This window comes from Mus caroli, chromosome 13 (genome assembly GCF_900094665.2).
Source record: "Mus caroli chromosome 13, CAROLI_EIJ_v1.1, whole genome shotgun sequence".
Classification (NCBI taxonomy): Eukaryota; Metazoa; Chordata; class Mammalia; order Rodentia; family Muridae; genus Mus; species Mus caroli.
Genome location: NC_034582.1, coordinates 77,692,164 through 77,699,567, shown reverse-complemented (window position 1 = coordinate 77,699,567; position 7,404 = coordinate 77,692,164).

Here is a 7,404-nt window from a genome sequence, read left to right as displayed (position 1 = left end):
ACAAAACAAAGCAAAGCAAAGCAAAGCAAAGCAAAGCAAAGCAAAGCAAAGCAAAGCAAAGCAAAGCAAAGCAAAGCAAAGCAAAGCAAAACAAAACAAAACAAACCTAACCAAAACAAAACAAAACAAGTACAAGGACATATCTTGCTGATATTGGATATCATTTGCCAACAACTCTAGATGATGTAATCCAATTTTAGCACCTATCTATTCATTCATTCATTCATTCATTCATTTATTAGTTTTTAGTGTCTAGTAGAGGTATTGTTACCCCTTCATAGAATAACTCCATTTAAATACTATATACATATACACATACATATATATCTATATGTGTATATTTTAGGATATATTCTACCATATTTCTATTTTTTTTTAAATTCAGGACTAAATCAAAAGCAATTGAAACTTTTAAAGCAAATTTAACAATGGGTGATAATTCAAGCTCTATTAGCTAGGTTTACGGCTAAAAGCTACAGAGAATCTGGAATTGGCAAGAGTTTAGGTTACTGCTAGCTGTTTATTATGTCTGTGATCATATGGTGAGAATATGCAATTTAGAGTGAAAATGTATATGGTCCTCCAAGGCCTAGGAGGAAAAGATTCATAACCATTTAAGTAAGAAGTGTGTTTTAGTCAATTTTTAAGAGCGATTTCAGCTTGGCCCAAACTGACCCCATCATTTTCTTTCCCAAACATATTCGTTTGCCTGGTTCCTTATCTCACCTTAACTATGACAACCCATTAGCTGATTCCTCCAGCTTCTTTACACTTTGGCCTAAATGATTTTTCTGAAACTTCAATTTGATCAAGACTCCCACTTCCTAAAATTTCTGAAGTTTACTTTCATCACCTTCAGGGTGAAAATTTAAACACTGTCTCTGAGACTGCTGACCCCCAAGCCTCACTCCCAGGCTCTAGCTACCTGAAGCCTGATGCTTCACGTACTCAGCATTTGTGCTTCAACATCTGTGGTTTATGTGGATTATGCTACAGAAAAGTTGAACTTAATGCTTCCTACTCTGTCTTATTTTAAGGAAATTAAGAGAATCTAAGAATATCCCAAGGGTGTATTTTTTTTTTTACAAATGATTGGATAAGAAATTAAAAAACAAGTAATATTTTGGGGGAGGGTTGGCTGATAATTCTTATTTATTTTTTCAATATTATAAGTACATCATTTACCCTACCTCTTTTCCTTCTTATTTACACCATCTTGGTCTTTTTCAAATTCATGGCCTCCTTTTTTCTTTAATTGCTGTTATGTACATATATGATTTTTAATATTTGCACACATATTGTCTGTATTTCCTATAAGTCAAAAGCTACCATTAATACCAGTTATTTAATAGTTTTCTAATAGTTTCTCCATATCTGAGAATGCCTTTGGAGAATATAGCCATATGAAAAAATTGAATAGAATTTAAGAATTACTAAAATTCAAATAACCATCAAACCAAGATGTCTTACTGACATCTTCTAATTCTCTTTCAATTCTCAATAGGATTGAAGATCATGTTATGACCATGAGCCCAGGGAACTCTTACGACCCCTCAGTTTATATCACATAAACACAGATCTTAATTTATAGCAACTTCCATCCAAACTGCGTCATCCACTTTCTCCAGTTAGTCAAAGGACTGTTCAGCAACTTTTTATTTTAAACCTGAAAAATCGAGGTTCACTAAGCCTCTTAAATCACTTTGCTGAACCTTAATTATGGCCAGTAAAAGCCATCATACAATGGAAACAAATTTATCTTGGTTCAGGCATCCTTCATTCAGGTCTAAAAGCTTTCAGTCACAATATCACAGAACTAATCACTTAGTTCGGTAAAGGTAAGTGATGAAGAGATAATTTTAGATCAATGTTATAAATGCCAATGTATATGCATGGCTCGAAACAAATTTGCATTAGTCAGGTTATGGAATGGGGGAAGCAAGAAATATCTTACATAAGATGCCAGTGTCTCAAACAGGTGTGCAAAGAACAAGCTGGAATTCTGCAAACAGCTGAAGTAAAGGTAGGAATCTAGGAAAACTAGAGAGCACATTAGGGTCAGCAGTAGGACATGATGTACTACAGTTGTAACTGAAAAGCACAAGATTAAAAAGAAGGCAGTATGATGGAGGGAGAACAGAGAACAAAAGCAGAGGGAAGACTGTAATTTTGACCCTAGATTAAATTATTTAACAACATTGATTTACTAGAATCCAGTAGAACATTCAGTATTGCAGCTTTTATGGTCAGAATTAGTTTTAGTATGAAGGATGGATTAGCAGGATATGAATGAAGGGGCATTGTGGACTAAAGTGGCACTTGCCAGTCCCTCTGTGGTCTGACAAGGGCTTTCAAAACCCAGTGCACAATGTTATTTTGTTTTGTCATTTCCTCTAGACTTTTAAATAGCTTCTTAAAGCAAAGGTGTGACCTTTTAACGTTTCTTTCCCTGGTGCTTAGAATCCCATTTCACATATAGTAAATTTGTGAAGCACAAGAAAAGTTTTCTTAAAGTATGTTAGGGAAGCTATCTAAATAAGCTAAACAAGCAGGAGGAGCTGAGTTCATTTCCCCAAAGACAGGATATAATTTAAATACAAGTAACATAATATGGGCTCATCAGGTTATATTTAGAAATGTATATGAGAATACACATGTAATAACTATTCAAAGGAAGGAGGCAGGCATATGAGAAGGTTTGAAGGGAGAAAAGAAAAGGGGGAAATGATCTAATTAAATTATAATACCGGAATTAAACATCAATAAGAACATTAAAGCCAGGTGTGGTGGTATGTGTATCCCAGAGCTGAAGAGGCAGAGGTAAGCAGGTCTTTCAGGTTTAGTGACCAGATCATCTAATTTACCCAGTGAACACTTGGTCAATGAGTGAATCTGTCTCAAAAACCATTGTAAATGGCTCCTGAGAATACATGCATGTGCACTCTTATCTATATGTAAGCACACATGAGCATGTAACACATGCATGCTATTTATGAAGATAACTTTTGTCTATGTGTATGTTATAATTGTTGAAGTGATTTAATTCTGAGTCCTAATGAACAAATTCAGAGTATAATTTTTGTTTTAAGTAATTGATTTATTTTTATATCCTGACCACAGTTTTTCCTCCCTCCTCTTCTCTCAGTCCTTCCCACCCACCTCCTCTACCCCCATCCATTCCTCCCCTTTCTCTTCAGAAAAGGGGAGGTCTCCAATGAATATCAACCTGCCTTGAAATATTAAGTTGTAGTAAGGTTAGGTGTATCTTCTACTATCCAGGCTAGAAAAGACATCCCAGTATGGGGGAAGGGTCTTAAAGATAGGCAAGAGAGTCAGAGACAGCCCCCGCTCCTGCTTTAAGGAGTCCCACATGAAGACCAAGCTGCACAGCTGTTACATATGTGGAGAGGACCTAGGGTGGTCTCATGTATGCTCCCTGTATGGCAGTGGGCCTTTATAGTGCAAAGTTAATTGATTCTGTAGGTTTTCTTGTGACTCCTACAATTCCCCCTTTCTGCAGAATTCCCTAAGCTCCACCTAATGTTTGGCTGTTGATCTGCATCTGATATTATAAGTTGTTGGGTGAATCCTCTCTGATAATGACTATGCTAGGCTCCTGCCTTCAATTGTAACAGAACATTGTTAATAGAATCAGGGGTGGGCTTCCTCATACTGGTGGATCTCAAACTGGACCAGTTATTGATTGGCCATTCTCTCAATTATTCCTCTTTATTCCTGAACACATTTTATATACTAAAAATTGTAGGTTTTTTGTTTGTTTGTTTGTTGGTTTGTTTGCTGGTTGGTGTTCCATTCCCTCCACTGGAAGTCTAGCCAGGTTACAGGAGATGGCTGATATCTCCTATATGGTTCAGGCTCTATATCCTCCATTGCTAGGAATCTTACATTGGGTTACCCTTATAGATTCCTGGGAGTTCCCATTGTCTTAGCTTTCTATCTTGTCCCAGAGATCACTCCCCGACCCAATTCCAATTCTCTATATCAGTACTCTCTCCCTCTACTTTCTCCCACCTGATCTCTCCTGTTTACATCCCCACACCTACTCCCATCCATTCCCCCACAGGGTTTATTCTATTTCCCTTTCTCAGTGAGATTCATGTGTTGCTTCATTGAGCCACAGATAATGCTTTTTTTCTGTGAAAATACTTATTGTTAAAGTTTCTTTATGCTATTTGATATGTATATTTATGTATATTTATAATATGTATATTTATAAGTACATAGATGATGAAACAGACAAATTAGTGTTTAACTTCAAAATAAAATGACCCACTGTTTCTCTGTGGGCCAACTGTGCACTAGTTTGTTTTTCCATCACAGTAACAAGAAGTATGTACTGTCATCTCATTTCTGGTATATGAAATAGCATGCACAATTACTTTGTATGAACAGCTAGAAAATAATGAATCCAGTTCCTGCTTTTGGATTAGATTCTGATCTATCTTGAGTAGATATCTAAAGTGAATTCTCCAGCATTTCCATTAGTTTTTTAGACAATAAAATAAGACTCTGATCATTAAATAATCTCACTTCAGTCATGAACGCTACTAGGTCCAAGAAGTAATCAGTAGTCCTAATTTATTATCAAGAGAGCATCTATCATTCCCATCTTGGTTCTGATGCATGTAGGTATACATGTGTATTGTCTGTGTGTGTTGTAAATACTCATTAATGTGAATGATGTGCATGAGTGAATGTGAAATCAGAGGGTGGTATTACATGCCTATCTCTGTTGTTCTCCATCTTATTATTCATCCATTTATTTACTTCTGGTACAGCACTTTAAATGGAACCCATAGCTCACTGATTCAGTCAGACTAACTAACGAGATCCAGCATTCTAATTATGTTCTCTCCTGTTAGAGTTGCAGGTACAGACTGCCATAGCCAACTTTTACACACATTCAGAGGATCTGGTGTCATGTTATTATGCTTGTGCTGCAAGCTCTTTACCTACTGTCGGAGTCACCTCCCCAGTCAGTTTCACTAACAGTTGGAGAAGGCACAGATACTGAGGGGAAGGTTTTCTTATGACATGTATGTACTGATCAGACAAATAGGTCACTTCTGTGTCCATTGATCAGATAAATGAGTCTTCCTTTGATTTTTAGGGGTCATTTAAAACTTAGAATCTCTCTGTATCTTATTATTTTGAAAAATGAGATGTATCACTTTAAAGTTGAATAAAACTAATTGTGGTAAATAATTAGTAAATAATTATGTAAGTAAATAATTATGGTAAATAATTATGATAAATAAAACTAATTATGTTTCATGGTAAATTTGAGTGCTTATTTATATTTGAGGGTATTGTAAGTGCAGCAGTGTTAATATACAGCAACATTGCTCATCATTTAAAAATGTGAAAAGACACAGAAATACATTAGATCAATGATGGCTCACCATTTCCTAAATGCTGAGGCCAGCCTATATACTTGAGGCATATAAAATTAAGACATATTGAACATGTTCAATCTTCTTAGAACGATCAATCTAGCAAAAGAATCATATACTAATGGATGTTCAAAAGGGATCAAAATATATTTATTGTCACTATAGAAAAATCTACAAAGACTAAAGACAGAGGAAGTCTGAATAAACATCTAAATTTAATCAAGAAAGGTATTGCAAAGTACATTTGAACTGTATCGTGAATGAAGATAGGATATTTCTAAAGAGGAAGGAGGTTAGAGCTTTTCAAATCATAATAGATTAAACAATAATAAGAAAAGGGGGCTTCGATGATGTGAAATTATAAAGAAACAGGTATGCCTGACACACCAGATTAATGTATCTATAAGATGTTGCAGAAAAGTTCACAAATAATTTGCATTGTGTCAAACATTTCTAACTTTTTTCTACAGGCCATAGGAAGTTACAGCTATTTATTATCATTTTTTTTTGTTTTAATGTATTTAAAAGATTATACACATATAGACACATATTAAAGGTGATAATGTATTTTTAAATTATTATTATTTTTAATTAATTAATTATTACCAATTCACTTTACATTTTGTTCACTGCCTTTCTCCCTGTCACAACTTCCCACAGTTCTTCCTCCTTTGAGTGGGTAGGGGCCTCTTTATTATCCCTCCACCCTGGCACTTCAAGCCTCTGTGAAGCTAGATGCTTCATCTTCCACTGAGGCTGGTGTGTCAGCCCAGCTAGAAGAACATATACCAAATGCAGTTAACAGTTTTTGAGACAACCCCCACTCCAGTTGTTCCAGACCCACATGAAGACCCAGCTGCACATTGTTACATATGTATGGGGAAGCCAAGGTTGAGCCCATGTATGTTCTTTGGTTGGTAGTTTAGTTTCTGAGAGCCCCAAGGATCCAGGTTAGTTGATTCTGTTGGTCTTTCTGTGGAGTTCCTAACCCTTTAGGGACCCACAATCCTTCCTCCTGTTCTTCTGTAAGAGTTCCCAAGCTCCAGCCACTCTTTGGCTGTGTGTTTCTGTATCTGTCTAAGTCATTTGGTTGGTGGAGCATCTTAGAGGACAACTATGACAGGCTCCTTTTGGCAAGCATAATAGAGTATCATTAATAGTGTCAGGGATTGGTGTTTGCCAATAGGATGGGTCTCAGTTTGGACTGGTTATTGGTTGGCAATTCCCATATTCTCTGCTCCATCCCCAATCCCTGCATGTTTTATAGACAGGGTAAGTTTGGGTCAAAAGTCCTGTGGGTGGGTTGGTGTTTCTATTACTCCACTGGGGTTCCTGCCTGACTTTGACTTCTTATTAATTGAGAATTTAATACAATATATTTTGGACATGTTACACTTCTTCAAACAACTTCTCCCAGATTCTCCCTTTTTTCTTTCCAACACATTTTTTGTTTTCGTTTTTTGTTTAACCCATCACATCCAAATTGTGCTACATCTATTTGTAGATGTGTTAGCACTCACTGGGGTAAGGTGACCCATCAGAGATCATGCATGTAAAAAGACCTGCTGTTCTCTTTCCAAGAGAATCAAATACGAAATAAATCTCAGCTAGAGGTGGCACTTCATACCCATTTCTCTTATCCATGCTGGGATTTAATCTGGCTAGAGCCTGCACAAATCTTGTGCACACTGTCAAGATGTCAGTTCCTGATTCTGCACAGGCCCTGGACATCCGGCCACTTTCTCGGCCAGAGGATAGGGGTCCACCTGGCCTGAGAACGCTTGGCCTGAGCATCGGCTGCAGACATCTTGGTTCCAAGACTCCTCTGAGAGTATTCTGCACAGGTGAGAGTGTAGAATACAGAAGCTAACAGCTTCTGGGACAGGCCAGCTTCAGGACAGGTCCTGTTTTAGGCCTTCGTCTTTGGCCAGGAGGGAGGTCCTAAGGCCAGATATCTGTGCACCTTTCCTGTAAGAGGAGAGCTTGCCTG